Here is a 17,348-nt window from a genome sequence, read left to right on the forward strand (position 1 = left end):
TTTTGGTGAGGGAGGTAATTAGGTCTATTTGTTTATTTACTCTTAGAGGAGGTACTGGGGATTGAACCCAGGACCTCAGGCATGCTAAGTAGGCGCTCTACCACTTGAACTCAACCCTCCCCGCTTCAGAGTATAAGATTTAGTGGAAACTGACTTGCCAACAGTTTTTCAAATATCATCACAATTTTTGTGTTCAGTAATATCTCCTTTCCTCTCCTTTTTTAAGCAAAGCCTTTTGACTTAAATCTTCTTTATACACCAGCCAATAGGATGGGTGAGACCTTAGTGCAGATAAGGATTGTTAAAAGATTATTTTCAGCAAAAGGTAAAATCATGACTCTCATTCACGAAATTGTGTTCCAGATTTTATTCTCTTCGTGAGAGAACCAGGCAGATGAAATAACTGAGTCCAAAGGGAAGTGGAGGAGCACACACTAGTATAAAGTAAGGGCTGTGAAAACGAATTGCCCACGGTTTTTCCACAGGCAGGAGGGAAATCACAGACAGGGCATAATCTGCATGTTTATCAACAACGTACAATTTACAGAGTTGTAAAATTGCTCAGAGATGATGGGAAGCTGAAATTGGCCAACCTGAAGGGATGTCCTCTAGACAATGCACATTTTTCCACGGAATCACAACAGATTTCAAGAGTGACTGTAGGGGGAGGGTATAGCTCAGGGGTAGAGTGCTTGCTTAGCATGCATGAGGTCCTGGGTTCAATCCCCAGTACTGCCATTTAAAAAATAATAATTAATAAATAAACAAATAAACCTAATTACCCCTCCCCAATTTTTTTTAATTAAAAAAAAAAAAGACAGAGTGAGTGTGCCTTGGAATCACTCCAGGATTGGATTAAAAAAGGGTCCAGCCATTGAATCCCCTCTATTATGAGATACACCCGATGACTTAGAGGGAACTGATGCAATGGAAAGGGGTTTGCTTTCTAGAAGTCAGCTTTTTGGAGATGGAGGAAAACTGCATTCAGTGCTCCCATCATATGCCCTGTCTTTTCTGATTCTATTTTCTGTGCCAAGCCCACCCCTAACTTTTTTTTTTAACAGCCTGCTTGAGATAAAACTTACGTACTACATAGTTTATCCACTTAAGTGTACAATTCGATGGACCTTAGTATATTTAGAATTGTGCAACTGTACCCTAATCTAATTTTAAAACGTTTTCATCATGTCTCAAAGAAACTTTATGCCTATTAATAATCACCCCCTCCCTCAACTCTCTTTCTTCCCTTTCCAGCTGGAGGCAACCTCCCAGCTGTCTCTGTAGATCTGCCTATTCTGGACATTTCATATAAATGAAATCATGTAATATGCGGTTGCTTCTGACTGGCTTCTGTCACTTAGCATGATAGTTCTTAGGGTTTGTCCATGTTGTAGCAGGTATCAGTGCTTCATTCCTTTGTATTCCTGAATAATAATATTCCATTGTATGGAGATACTGCATTTTGTTTTTCCATTCATCAGTTCATGAACATTTGGGTTCTTTCCACTTTTTTTGGCTATTATGAATAATGCGGCTATGAACATTCAATGTACAGGTTTTGTGTGGTTATATATTTTCGTTTCTCTCGGGCAGATACCTAGGAGTGTAATTACTGGATTGTATGTCAGTTCTCTGTTTAAACTTTTGGGGAACTGCCAAAGTATTTTCTGGGGTGGCTGCCCCCTGTACTTTCCCACCAGACATACCTGTGGGTTCCATTGCTGCATTCTCGCAAGAATTTACTGTCTTCTTTATTCTAATCATTCTATTGTGTGTGAACAGGCATGTTGTGGTTTCTATTTGCGTTTCCCTGATGGCTAATAGCATTGAATATTTCTTCATATACTTATTAGCCATTCATATGTCATCTTTGGAGAAATGTCCAGTCAAATCCTTTGACCATATTTCAGTTGGTTGGTTTGTCCTATTATTGAATTGTAAGTGTTCTTTGTATATTCTGAAGACAAATCCGTTATCAGATGTATGATTTGCAAATATTTTCCCCCAGTTTGTGGGTTGTCTTTCCACTATTAGTCATAAAAGTATTTGTTGACAGTTACGGGTTTTATTGTGTCAACACTGAGCACTGGATCAAAGTGCTCTTAAATTGGTCTTAAATAAGTTTATGATTGAATGTTTGTGACATGGGCCCTTCTAAAGTGCAGGGTCCAGCTAAGGAGCCATTCTTATCCCTGTCTGAAGGTGATACTGCTCTATACTCCCCTTGGGCCAAACTTCCCTTTTTTTCTAGCTATAACCCCCCTGGTTCCTAAAGCCACAGTATTTCTCTCTGTCACAGGCTCAACTGGCATATCCATTTCTTAGCCGTTTCTCACAGAAACACAAAGGCAAAAATAATGCCGTTTGGTAAAAAAAAAACAACTAGAACTTTAGCTCATCGTGAATCTTTGTTGTTTAATGAAGCCAGTGATTAAGGGTGCCCCAGGCAAAGATTCAATCGTAAATTGGCTTTCTAGCCTTTCTTGCACACAAAATGTTCTGCCTCCCGGATGGTCACACTCAGCAGGTGCGTTTATCTTGGACACTGAATCTGTATCAGATGGACCGTTGAGAGCCCTCCGGGCTGCTGGACAGGCCAGGCAGACCCTGATAGACTTATGCAATGACATTTCTTCAGTCTCTGGACACAACTACAGTATTTCTTGTTCTCTGAAGACTCCAGTATCGACAACAGAACCCTAATTCATTTTCTAAGACCATAGCTTACGATTCCCCAGGGCATGGTAGGTCTTCTACCATCCCACTTCCTCTCCTTTTAGAGGAATTAGTCTGATGGGAAGGTAGGTGTACACCTCAGCCCAGGGTCATGGCAACAAGTGCCCCTGAAAGAAACATGTCATGACATCAAAGTTCTTGCGGGTGAATTCGTTTAATTTAGAGAGACTATCACACGCTGGACTTCTAGGGTGGGAACTGTAAACTCGTGTGTGACCGTGTGACCGAAGACATGTGGGTCCACTGGAGGGACACAGGAGGGGCACCTGACCAGCACGAGCACCAAGAGGTTCCCCATGCCTCGTCCCCATCATGGCCAGTGAGGCCCACAGAATAATGTAGGCCACAGACACACAAAAGGCAGCACCAGGAAGGCTGAGGATGAGATTCAGGCAGGACAACTCTTGCCTGACCACATCCAGCCCAGATTCCCCCCGGTACCCAGAGGGGAAGGGTTGAGAATGAATGGCCAAATTGCACAACACTGTTCATAATTGTGTTGAAGGTGCTTTTGTGGAGAGGTTCTCAGGGTTGGCAGGAGGCTTATTTTTAACTATATTTCCCAAAATCGAACAAACACCTTCCATGCTGCAGGTACAGAGATGAGCAACACAGATCAAGTCCTTGTTACGAAAACGACAGGCCAGCCAAGAAACAAGTACCACTCGGAGAGTTGAAGTACTCAGATGTATTACACCGGTGGGCTCAGAGGGGCTTCTGCTCCGAAGCTCTGAGCACCTCCAAGACATGTGCATGAGGTTTTATAGTGAAGTACAAGCTTGGGGTATTCGGCCAATAGGCATGGAACAGCTTTAGCAGCATCATTATCACAAAAGTGGAGGCAGGGAGGCAGCAAACCAACATTCCAAAGCCAGATGTATCTCTGAAAATCCAGCTGGCTAGCAAAACAACATGAACAGGGAATCAGCAGACCAACCCTAATTAACTTAGATTTACGAGTTAGTCCAACAGAACTCAGATCAGTATTCTGATACTTAGATTTGTGGGTTATCTGGCTTTTCTTGTGAGCTCAGCCCAGCCTTTCTTTCACATTCCTAGACTGGTGAGTTATCTTGTTAGACCAGCCCGGCTTTTCCTTCACATCCTAACCTCATGGAGGTTAACCTCCTCCAGCAGAGACAGGTGAGACTCAGTGAACAGATACTGATCGGTGCTGTGAGGACCAGTGAAGGAGGGTGAGAGCTGTGGTCAGAGATGGGCTCTCTGAGGAGTGACCAGGTAAAGGAAGGAAGCAAGACCCGAGAAATCTATGGGCAGAAACTCGGCTGAGCCCAAGGAACTAGACATGCAGAGTCCTGAGTTGGGGGCAGGCTCGGTGCTTTTTAAGATGCCTGCCACGGCCAATGTGGCTGGAGCTGAGTGTACAAAAGGAAGGGAGATGGAAGGGGAGCAGGCACTGGAGAAATAGAATTAAACATAAAATCTCCCCCCCACCCATAAAATCTCTCCACAAAGGCAGAACAGAAAGAAAACAGTTTCATTGTTGAATGAACGTTAAACCAGAATTTGACATGCGTCAGAGGCAGTCCATTAAGAGGCTGCAAAGAGAGAAAGACACCTCACCCTTTGACACAGCCAAGTGAATACAATCCATCGCAGACATCTTCACGAGATTGACAGTGGCTGATCCTCAGGTAAGAGGACTTGACAGCACCGCTGGTCACAGAGTCCATCCTGACGTCCCTTGGAGGTTGGGGTGGCCGTCTGTGTTAGCTAGTTGGCTTTTTCCAAAGGAGAATAAGGGTAGGCTCCTGAGCTCCTACAGAAACTGGGAGCTGGGGCGCTCTCGTCCTTGATGACGTTTCAAAGGGATGCTCCCAAGTCCTTGAGAAAGACATTCCTGGGCCTTTCACTTAAAAATGATTCACATACATTCCAAAGGGACAGGGAAAGAACTTCCACAGTTTCTAAAGCAGATGCGCTAAGCAAAGGGAGGAGGAGGGAAATCTCTTCCCTTATTTCCAACAGAGGAACTAAGCCTCTTATTCTTTCCTTGTTTTTGCCCTTACCCTAGAAAACCAGAGCAGGCAGGTTTATTCCACGTGTGATGAGGAGCCATAGGAGGGTTTGAGCAGGAGAAGGTTCTAAAGGGTGCAGGGTGGGTGTTGGTTGGAGACTCAGCTCTCAGGCTTGGCCAGGAGGGGACAATGGGATTGAGAAATCTCCAGCAGTTTGAGAACAGTGCTGATTTCCTTTCTTCATTTGTGCCAAATAGCAGGCGGGTCTGCTAAACACAGCACGTGTGGTGGTCAGCATGTGTTTCTTTTCCTTGTTTGGCCGGAGGCCCTGACTGTGGTGGGATGAGTGTCACGTGGTCATGATGGAACACATCCACCCTTCTCCCACTTTTCTGATCTTTTCTCCAGGACAGCCTCTCTCAAACATCTCCAACTTCTCTGCAAAAGGGTGGAAGCGAAGTAAAACTTTGGGAAATAAATTCCAAGGAGCTATTTTTTTTCTGATGTTCAAAAAATCACAGAGGGTGGGCAGAATAAAGAAATGCTAATGAGGACTGTGGTGCAGCCCAGCCCAGCCAAGGCAGACAGCAACTCATGCTGTCGGCAGCCACGGGGCCCGGCTCCTGACAAAGCAAGCAAAGAGGGAGAGAGGACACTACCCAGATCAGAGGGTGTTTTTTTTTTTCCGGTTTTCCACCTGGGTCCTTTGTGCCTGCAGCATCCTTTATGCAACCGCTTGCCAGTAGAATAGTCCATTTAAACAGCTCTCAGAAAAGACGCAAACTAATTATGCAGTTTCTTTCACGCTGGTGGCATAAAACTGACAGCACTCTGAAAGTTTCTGTTCTGCCTTCCAGGCCAGGAGCTAATTCTTACCAGTTGAGACCCACCTGCTCCCCCGAATTCAGGCACCCCTTGGGTCTGTCCTTTGCTCTCACTTGTTTTTGGCCATTTGGAGGTGTCACTGTTGTCACTGACCTGGTCTCTGCCCAGCAGATTGTTCAGAAACAAGAAGTTAATAGGATCTTTTCTCGGCATCTAAAGGAAGATTCGTTGTGTTTTACTTTTGTGTTTCAGCCTGGCCTTGACTCTCAGAAATGCACATTTAATTCCACATTGTACGTGGGTGCTGTACAGTGGAGAACTTTAGCACCTAACTGCACAGCTGCCACCACTAAGGACATCTGTTTGCCAAATCGTATAAATGACCTTGAGGTGTCTTTGGAATTGAAAATCCTTAGATTCTTGGGCAGTCCTCCCCCTTCTCAGGGTGGGAAAGCTGTTTTTCTGCAGTTCAGGGCTCTAACTGGGCATCAGTGGTTTCAACAGGAAGAAGGCACTGTAAGAGGGCTATTCTAAGCATTTATATATATCGTCTTTTTTTTAATGGTATAACAAAATGTATTTTCATAAGATATTAATTATGTACCAATAATCGTTTATGCTAAATGCTTCAAAACATTCTGCTCAAAGAACTTACAGATCACATTTCTTTAATAACAAAATGTCTTGTTCTTTAAGAAAATGGTTTTAATTTCGGAACCTACTACAATAAAAACTTCAAAACCAAAGAACAAAACTATTAAACAAAGGATGGTACAGGACATAATGAACTTATTTATGTAACACAGCAGGCAGATTTTTGTGCTAGAAAGAAAATGGAGGAAAATCTAAATGAAAGGAAAAATTCAGGGAATAGCTATTCATAAATTTCTGGTCTACTAAGGCTTAATGTTAAGGACCAGGGGTCTTTGAGCATCAAATTTTATGTATAAAAATAAAAAATTCCCCAAACATCAGCAGTATACTCTTCAACCTCAGCACGGATTCCCCCCCCCCCTTTTTACAATTCAGAATCCTGCTATTCATCAGATGTATGAACAATATCTAGTTAGTTTCTTAGACTTAATTACCAGTGACACCCTTCAGATACTGATTATCTCATTCATTTTCTTATAAATTTTTTTTCACTTGAATTTCAGGGCCGATAACAGGGAAGATTTTGAAACACACTTAAGTAAAAACTGATCTTAGAGAAACTTTATTCAACTTTATTCATGAATAATCAGCAAGTGTTTATAGAAAGCCTTTTACATTTCCTGGTCTGGAGAGAACAAGGCAGATGCCAGGCGTGCCTCCAGACAGCTCACCGTCTAGAACATAGCAAGTCAAGCCCTGGCTCTAAACCACGACGAGCCTCCATTCCATCTTTCAAGCTGTGCGCGGCTATAGATGTCCTCTGTGAGGGCAAATAAAACCTTCCCTTACACATACCGTTCTTTAGATTCTTTTAAGGGGAGTTTTGAGATCTGTACGCTGGCAGGGCCTGTGCTTTCCTTCCTCCGGTTGCCTGCTGCTCCTTTGGACAGCGTCAAGTGTCTTGTCTTCCCTTCAGTTCTCCGCAACGTGCCCTCTGCGTTTTTTCTACCCAGTGTGGCCTTTTCTCTGACACTTTTACAGCTGTCTGTTTCCCTTCGCTTTGTCTTTGGTGCCTTTGCTCCTCACTTAAGTCTGGTCGTCTGGGCCCCCCACCTTCCCTTCCTGGCTTCCCACTGACTCTAGTGACTAATCTCTACAATTCTGAAAGTGTTGGGTCTTACAGTAAGTACAGCAGTCAGCAGGTCCAGTTAGCATCTCCTGCAACTCTGGTATGAACCCAGATCTTCTTTGCAACAAGGCTCTCTCCTTGAATGCTGAATTTAGAACTATTAATCTCAAAAAGACAATGGTTTCTTGAGGATTCCTGTTTTAAAGGGTGCATTAAAAGGAACTGATGGGGGAGGGTACAGCTCAGTGGTAGAGTGCACCCTTAGCATAGACAAGGTCCTGAGCTCAATCCCCACTACCTTCTCTAAAAATAAATTGGGTAAACCTAATTACTACCCACTCAAAAAAAATTTTTAAAGAATAATTTTTTTTAAAAAAGGAGCTGATAAAGGAACTCATAACTTAAAGGATGCTTCTACTTTATTTTCAATTCTCACCATTACAAGTATTGGATCCTGTAGGATCATAGTTAAAACTCTGGTGTGCAATAGCAATTTGACACATAAGGGCTAGATTAAAAATACATATTTTGGCTCTTTGCTATTAAATTAAAATTTATATGAACATGTGAAGTTGGAAGCTTAAAAACAACCTGAATAACATCAGAGGCCATCGAGCAGACTGCCATGTATGATCCAAAATCCTTTAAATTTTTTACCGAAAGACAAATAGGAAGATTCAGTAAATTTTAATTTCCTAAATGTTCTCAGATGGAATTATCAGAAGCATCCTCCACTTTATAAGACACAGTTGGACAATCCATTTACCCCAAACGATCTCCCTGCATGTGTTGTGAGACAGCAGTGAGACACTGCGACCTTCTGTGATTACACACCCTCAACGCAGAGCACTCCCTCTTCACGTGTAGAGCGTGGATGCTGAGAAAGGACAGGGTCACCTTTCATTATTTCATCAACGCCAAGTGTTTTCATTGTATTTTAAATGCGTGATTTCAATGTTACCACAACAATACAAGCCCACCACTTCTGAACTGTGCTTTGGAAAACGTGTCCAGCTGTCTGTGCAGGACTGGTTCCTGTTCCGTGATTGGTAATAGTTGCCCTTGTTGCTGTAGTAAGTTTAAATTTTCCGTTTAAATTCTTCCGCAGACTTTAAGACTGCTGTGGAAGGGGACTTCTGGGAACACTGAGTACTTTAAAAAACCTTTTTGTTTGTTTAGAGGGGGCAGGTAATTAGGTTTTACTTATTTAATGGAGGTACTGGGGATTGAACCCAGGACCCCATGCATGCTGAGCACACACTCTACCACTGAGCTGTACCCTCCCTCTCTGGGAACACTGAGAACTTTGGATAGCAGCTACCAGTGATCTCAAAGGAAACCTGTGCCCCGGTGGAGCCAGTCTAAACAGAGACCACATGCCAACTCCCTTACATGTATTGTCTTATTCCCCTAAAAAGTTTTGAATAACAATCAGTATCGAGGCTGCAAAGAACAAAGAGCTTTATTTGGGGTCTTCAGAATCACAATTCAGGAGACATAGATTTGGGTAAAACTGAGAGTATTTTGGGGACAAGAAAGAGCCACGGGGCTTAAAAAGACAAAAGCCACAAAGTTGTTAAAAGAAGCGTTTGTCCCTAAGGGATAAGCTGTCATGAGTTACTTTGGGGTAAAGATGTCTGGATGCCTATGTTAAGATAAGAAGTGGTCAAAGCTCAGATTCCATCTGGGCTGAATGTGCTTAAATCTCACTTCCTCAGTGGCCTCCATTTTAATGAGAGCTCCCTTGACATTGGCAATACCAGCTCCACTTTGATTTTCCTTTCACTCAACCCATTGATGTTGGTAGTTAAAACCCCCATTTTATAGAGGAAGCAAGTGAGGAACACAGTAACTTGCCCAAGATCACTCAGCTAGGAAGTAGCCCAGCCAGGGTTCGAACCCAGGGAGTCTGGGCAACTGCACCGCTGCGCTGTGAGGCCACAGGGCTTAGAAGAGCCTTAGTGTCATTATCTGCAACATGAACTGGTTGACCAGATGCCTTCCAAGGTCCCCACTAGCCCTGCAAGCATCTGAGGTGCAGTGGTTCAGGGTTCAGAAGAGGAATATTCCATATCAATCCTGTTCATCCCCCAGAACTTTCGTCAGCCTACAAAGGCAAGAGAAACCAAGAAGGACTCATCTTCGTGAATAAGTCGTCCATGGAGCTGCACTGTGTCTGAGAGTTGGCATCTTACCCTGTGTCACCCGTCATATACTGGATGAAGCTCTTGTGTCATGTAGGGCCCCTAAAGCTTCTGGGATCAACTGTTTCTTGGGTAGTTTGTGACACTAAAGTAGGTTAAACCCCTCTACACCCCAACTAAAATTGACCTCCTTGTCCTCTGCACTCACATGTGCCCTACCAAGATTTGATCCATAACATTTATTACATGTCTTATGTAATCTCTGCACCTATGCAGAGACCACCCTTTCATCAGAGACCAGTAGTAGTAGATGGAACCAGACCCGGGGCCCTCCCTGTCTTGATTAAATTAAGGGATCTCTTCCCCTCTCCTCCACCCCAAACATTTCTGTTTCCATGTCCTACTCTCCACACCCAGGAGGCTAGGAAGCTGGGCCTTGAAAAGAGAGAGATTGGGAGGTATTTCAGAACCAGATCACACCCAACCCCAGCCTTCCCATTCTCCCAGCAACCAGGGTCAGTGCCCCAGCTTGTGCTGGGGAGAGGAGCTGAGGAAGCTCTGAGTCAGATGTGCCAGTGGAATTTGAAACAGAGCTGGCTGGAGTTCAGACAGGCTAAAGGGGCTGGACCTGCCCAGGATATTGCTGAGGGGCAGCAAAGGCGATTGGCATAGGCTGGTGGGAAGCAGTGCTCAGGAGATAGAGACTTGAGTTGAGGCTCACTGAAACGGCTGCATTTACTTAGATTCTGGTCGGACCACAGTGTCCTCCGTCCTTTGATGTCCGCAGACTCCCTCCTCTCTGATCTTTGCAATTCTGTCCAGAGACAGTCCTGGACCATCTTCTGCTACCCTTCCACTTGGAAAACTTAGAGGCCAAATGGGCAGGTTCCTTAGCATCACAAGTGTAGGCAACCTCTTCTTGTCCATTTACTTCAGACTTCCTGTTTCCCTGGGAATTGTGGCCCCTGGGACACTGGAATGGTAGGAACCCAGGGCCTAGGACTGCATATCACTTAAGAAGTTTGTTCTTTTAAAACTATAGGGTCCTGGGGGTGGGTAGTAGCTCAGTGGTAGAGCATGTGCTTAGCATGCATGAGGTCCTAGGTTCAATCCCCAGTACCTCTATTAAACAAACCTAATTACCCACCCCCCTCAAAAAAAACCCCAAATAAAAAAATTAAAACTACAAGGTCCTACTATATAGCACAGGGAACTATATTCAGTACCTTGTAATAACCTATAATGAAGAAGAATATGTATGTATGACTGAATCACTATGCTGTACACCAGAAACTAACAACACTGTAAATCAACTATACTTCAATAAAAAAAAAAGAAGCTTGTTCTTTTAGGTAAGTCACAGGAACAAGAGAGAGGATCTCTGACAGTGGGAACAGCCTCTCTTCATGAGTCAGGAGCCCTTCTGACCACAGTGGGAAGGACTCTGCCAAGAACAGTTGCCTCCAGAGATGTGCAGACGCACTGGGCGGCCTGGGACAAAGCAAGTCCTCTGTGCCACTGTGTGTATTTGTGGCTGGAGTTCTGTTTTGCTCAGTCACCTTATGTTTGTACAGGTGTCCTGACACTTCCTTGACAGCCTCCTGATGCCCCAGTTCTGTGTCTGCATCCCAGGGACTACTACTATAAATCAGTAATGTTAGATCAGAAGCAGTAAATCAACCTCCCAAGCCAGAAGATGAAAACTGAGTCGGAAAACAACTCAGGGATTACACTGGGTGAACCGAGCCCAGAGCCTCTCCAGAGGACAAAGGGCGTACATCTGCCTGATTTTCCCAGGTGGGAACATGGGTCCGCAAAGGCCAGCCTGAAACTGCTCTTCTGCCAGATGAGGGGTCTGCAGTGCAGCTGGGGGCCGTCGCTCCAGCAGGCGCTGCACATCCGCCCACAGTCCCCACTCACACCTCAGCCCATCAACAGCAGCAGCAGCGGAATTCACTTATCACCTCCAAGTCCTGTTTCCCAGTGGAAAAAACCAGGGATCTTTGGAGAAATGGCCAGTTAGGATAGGGAATAATAAAGGTACAGACGAATTTGGGACACCTTGCTATGCCAGAAAGCAAGGAAACTATCAAAGGCTACTCACGGCAGAAGTTCACAGAATCTACTAATTAACTGGCCTGAACTCTTCAAAAAAGTCAAGGTTATGAAAGACGAAGAGGCTTGGGAGCCATTCTGGGTTAGCGGGGACTAACGAGACAAGAGAATTAAATGCAATACTTAATCCTGGATTGGATCCTGGAATAGAATTTTTTTTTTCCCTTAAATGAAAGACTTGTTGGGACAACTGGCAAAGCATGAATCAGGTCATAGATTAAATAGTAGAACTGTGTCACTGTTAATTTTCTGATATCCATCACTGTTGGTGATTATTTAAGAGTACATCCTTGTTCTTAGAAAATAAACAATATCGTATTTACAGGTAAAGGAGCACTAGGTGTGCAGTTCACTCTCAAATAGTTAAAAAGTTGTATATATGAAAGAGAAAGTGATTCAGCAAAAGTGGCAAAACGCAAACAATTGAGGTGTCTGGATGAGGGGTCTGTGAGAGTTCTTTGTACTATTCTTGCAACTATTCAGTAAGTCAAACATTATTTCAAACTTTTTAAAAAAATTACCAAAGGGGGAAAAGAAGCTCACAGGAGCCAACGTAAAACTTTCTCTTCCTTATACAGATGGTATTTTAGGGAAATCACAGAACCAGTCAGGGAAACTTCCTTAAAGAATTCCAGTAATAAGGGCAGGAGGATGAGTAGAATTAGAAAACCACCGCTTCAGCATCCCCTGAGGCAGTGCTCATCCACAAACCTGGGGTGGGAGAGCGGGTCCTGGAGGGACCAGGCTGCCACCACCTGACTGCACTGGCCAGTCCCTGCACCACTAAGCGTGGAACCACGAACGTGCCTCTCGGTGACGGGCACCGCCTGTGAAGCGTTCTGGCCAAAGCCAATGCACTTGAAGACGGTTGAGCCTTTGGAGCTAATCACCAGTTCACAGGAAATACAGGGTATGAAGGAATAGGAAAAACCAGACCATGAGGACCCCATCAGCCAAATCCAGAGGGTGGACTATTTTATAAGACATGAATGACCTGGTTTCTCTATCAAATCAATTTCATTAAAAAAAAGAAATGGAAGGAAGACTGTTATGTACTAAAAGAGACTTAAAACCACAATCATGTATTATGATGTGTGGCTGTTTGGATTCTTATTTTGTTTTGTTTTGGTTTGGTTTTTTTAATTATTTTTTATTGAAGTGTAGTCGATTTACAATGTTAGTTTCAGGTGTATGGCAAATGGGTTCAGCTTTACATATACGTATATATATTTTTAGATACTTTTCCATTATAGCTCATTACAAGAAATTGAATATAGTTCCTTGTGCTATACAGTGGGTCCTTGATGTTTATCTATTTTATATACAGTAGTGTGTATCTATTAATCCTAAATGCCTAATTTATCCCCTCCCTTCGCTTTCCCCTCTGGTAACCACAGTTTGTTTTCTGTGTCCGAGAGTCTATTTTTGATTTGTAAATAAAATATGTATTTTTTAAGATTCCATATATAAGCAACATCTTATGATATTTGTCTTTCTCTATCTGACTTACTTTGGATTCTGATTTGAACAAACCAGCTGCTTTAGACAATCAGAGCTCAGATGATATTGAGGAATTATTAATTTTATTAAGGGAGAAAATGGCACATGATTATGGCTTTTTTTCAAATGCTCTTATGCATTATTTATTGGTGACATAATGTCTGGGTTTGGCTGAAAAAGAAGGGCAAGGGGTGAGGGGAGAAAATGAAATAAGATTGGCAAAGCGTGGGATATCATAGAGGCTGACTGATGAGTGTGGAGGGTTTTATGACATGAGTTCCTCTACATTTGTGTATGTTTGAAATTTCCCATATAAAAGCCTTTAAATCAGTTCCTAGAAATCTATTGCCAAATCCTATAACTTGTTCACATAAAACAATAAAGAAAGAAAATATTAAAAACCCATAAGCACGTCAGAACTTCCTTCCTTTTTAAGGCTGAGTAATACCCACCGTATGGACACGCCACGCTTTGTTTATCCATTCATTCACAGATGGTATTAGGACTGCTCCCACCTGGTGGCTGTTGAGAGTAACCCTGCTGTGAACATTCTTGTACTAATATTTGTTCGAATCCCTCCCTTTAATTATTTTGGGTGTAGACCCAGAGGTGGAATTATTAGATCATATGGTAATTCTGAGTTTAATTTTTTTGAAAACGCCATATTGTTTGCACCGGCAATGTGAATGAATCCCATTTTCTCCAGTTCTCTCCAATAGTTGTTCTTTTCTGTGTGTGGTTTTTTTGGTGGTGGTTGTGGGGAGAGGGGGTGGTTTGGATAATAGTCATCCTAAGGGGTATGAGGTGGTAATACCTAGCATTTAAACGTTTTTTGGGCATTTTTGCTTCAGCTATGTATGTATTTTATAGAAACAAACTTGGTAGTAGTTTAAAAGTTGAAATCCTCTTTGTCCCCCTTCCTAATTCCATTCTTCTCCCTTCTTCCCACAAGCACTAGCTGTCAGGAAAGGGGGTGTATCCAGGCCTTTCTGGGTCCTTTTCATACATGCGTGTGCGTCTTAGTTTGTGTTCCCCAGAAAGCAGAGCCTGAGAGGGGACCTGGGTGCAGGAAGCTTACTTGGGGAATGTCCCCAGGGAGCAGGAGTGAGGAGTGCAGTGTGAGATGCTGAGACAGGGACAGAGGAAAAGCCAGGGAAGGGGGCATTGTTGAGCTGGTTCCTCTGTGAGCGGTGGGGCTCATGTCTGCTGGGGAGCCACACAGGACGGGCCGCAGGGATGGCCGCCTGGGGCATCTATCCAAGACGCCTGCATCCCATTGGGTGAGAGTGGCCCTGCGCCTCCACGTCGCCCGAAGGGCTCAGTCCAAAGAGAACAGACTGTCCAGGGTGCTTGAGGAGGTGTCTGAGCACAACCGAGCCCCTGGAGCGGCCAGCAGGAGCTAACAGAGGGTCTGGGGCCAAAAGGGTCAGTGAGGCCAACTGGCAAGGTTTGGGTGCTGGGAACACTGCTGTCCCCTCAGGAGCGATTCTGGTTCTCCAGCCCTCCTGGTAATCTAAGCTGCAGTTTCCTTCCTTCCTTCCTTCATTAATTAATTAATTATTCAGTCATTTATTCATTTATTTATTTTATTGAAGTATAGTTGATTTACAATGTTGTGTTTCAGATGTACAGCAAAGTAACTCAGTTATACATACATATAAATATTCTTTTTCAGATTCTTTTGCATTTTAGGTTATTACGTATTTTGAATCTAGTTCCCTGTGCTCTATAGTAGGTCCTTATTGTTTATCTATTTTATATATAGTAGTGTGTATCTGTTAATCCCAAACTCCTAATTTATCCCTCCCTCCCCCTTCCCCCCATTTCCTTTTAATATAATCTCCTTCTTAAATCCACCAGAATTAATTTCTGCTACTAGTATGAGCTCTGACCCACGCAGTGTGTGACAACCAATAATTCCAATGTTTGTAGAAATGGTTTCCTTTGTCTGACCCCATCTTTGGTGTCTGATATCTAGATTATTTGTGGAAAACAAGGCAATGGGAGTCTCATTCTAACCTCCTGTTACACTGGGTTACCTGCTTATCTCTCTAAAATGAGATTTCCTGTTCATTTTTAACATGGTTTCTGTTTGCATTACGTGCTGGGGAGGTTGCCAGGGGGTGGGAGGGAGGGGGCAGAAGCAGCAGGTGGCTTTACAGCTAGTCTTCTTGGGGAAGGGAAGTGGAGCTTGGTGCATTGAGGCTGGTCCAGAGGGGCATGGGTTGTGGAGGCCCCACTGGACTGAGCAGTCCTGCATTTCCCTAACCAGCTACCAGGCTAGTGGCCCCACATGAGCCCATGCTCCAGGGACCCCACTCCTGGCTGTGCAGCGTCCCCGGGGGAGCAGTCCTTTGCAGTGCATGGCTGTGGGACCCTTCTCAGCCCAGCTCCTCAGGGCAGCAACTGTTCAGCTAAGAGCCCCCAGCTCTGCAGCCAGCCTGGGCAGATTTGAATGCCCCCCGCAATGTATTCACTGCAGTGGGGGACTACTTAGCCTCTCTAGGCCTCCATTGTCTTATTGTAAAATGCAGATAGTAATCTGAGTGGTATGTGCTCTGATGCACCACCCAGATACCCTATCACGAATGAAGGATTTCCCCCCAACTATCAGCCCGTATGGGGAGCTGCCTCACTGGAGAGGGCAGGCCTCTTCCCGTGACAGCCAGCGTCTCACGAGTGATGGACAGGGTGGTACTGAGGTCTGGTCCTCACAGTCCACAGACTCTGAAAGGCCATCCTGTCTTCAAAACTCCCCCCAGGATTTGCTGTGGCCTCTACTGAGGCTATGTGGGACCCGACTTCTCCCTTGGCCCAGTCCTGCCCCTTCCCTTCCTCCCACACATGTTGACCCCCGGAGCACTTCCCAATGAGCCTCTTCTTCAGAGCGGAGATGCCGATCTCCACTTCAGAGTTGGTTGCCCGGGGGCTCTATTGGCCACATGCCACTTATTGCATAAAGACTGCGTCACACAGAACATCAAGTTCTCATCACGGAGCCAGGCACAAGCCCACAATAAACATTAGTTGTGTCATTCCACAGCCAAAGGCATGTCTTTTTTTTCTCACAGTTAAAGTTTTTTTTTAAAAATCAGAAGATCAAAGAGGCAACCACAATATGTGCTCATGTGGCCATTCTGACTGGAATGCCACCAGACACAAACAAAAGCGAAAACTATGTATCAGAATCAAAAACTGTATATATCAACTTAATGAGGTATAAGTCACATACCACACAGTTCATCTATTTAAAGCAGACAGTTCAGTGGCTTTCAGTATATTCACAAAGCTGTGCAAACATCACCACAATCAATCTTGAATGATTTCATCTCTTTCCCAAAATACCCTGTACCCATTAGCAGTCAGTCCTCCTCCAACCCCCAGCCCTAGGCAACCACTAATCTACTCTGTGTGTCTATAAATTTGCCTATCAGGACATTTCACATAAATGGAATGATACAATATGTGGTCTCTTGTGTCTGGCTTTTTTCACTTAGTATAATATTTTCAAGGTTTATCCATGCTGTATCATGTAACTATTTCATTCCTTTTTATTGCTGAATACTATTCCATTATATGGATATATCACAGTTTGTCCATTCATCAGCTGATGGATATGTGGGCTGTTTCCACCCTTTAGCTATTATGAATAATGTTGCCATGAACATTCATACCTCAATTTTTTGGTGGATATATGGTTTTTGTTTTTCTCCGGCTTTATTGAGATATAATTGACATGTAACATTGTGTAAGTTTAAGATGTACAATGTGTTGATTTAATACACTTATATTCTGCAAAATGATTTCCACCATGGCATTAGCTAATATTTCCATCATGTCACATAATCACCATTTCTTTTTCATGGTAAGTGTGAACATATGTTTTCATTTCACTTGGATATACACCTAGGAATAGAAATGTCACATGGCAATTTTTTAACGTTTGGAGGAACTGCACTGTTTTCCAAAGCAGCTGCACCATTTTACATTCCCATCAAGAGTGAGTGATGTTTCCAGCTTTCCCGTATTCTCACCAACTGGTTTTTTTTTTTTTTTTTTTTTTTTGGCTTGAATTTTTTTTCAGGGGGTGGTAATTAGGTTTGTTTATTTACTGTTATTTATTTTAATGGGGGTACTGGAAGTTGAACCCAAGACTTCGTGCATGCTAAGCACATGCTCTACCACTGAGCTATATGCTCCCCCAACACCAACACTTTTTATTTTCTTTTTTATTAGGACCATTCTAGTGACTATGAAGTGGTGCCTCCTGGTGGTTTTGATTTGCATTTCATTTGTATGCTGAACATCTGTTCATGTGCTTATTGG

General features: G+C 43.6%; 1 long non-coding RNA gene across 4 annotated transcripts in view; it reads left to right on the forward strand.

The window, feature by feature from the left end:
• LOC105065619 (uncharacterized) overlaps positions 1-17,348 on the forward strand; it is a 112,213-nt gene that overhangs the window by 61,548 nt on the left and 33,317 nt on the right. The gene's annotated exons all lie outside the window — the stretch shown is intronic.

The sequence above is a fragment of the Camelus bactrianus genome, chromosome 16, assembly GCF_048773025.1.
Source record: "Camelus bactrianus isolate YW-2024 breed Bactrian camel chromosome 16, ASM4877302v1, whole genome shotgun sequence".
NCBI classification, from domain to species: domain Eukaryota; kingdom Metazoa; phylum Chordata; class Mammalia; order Artiodactyla; family Camelidae; genus Camelus; species Camelus bactrianus.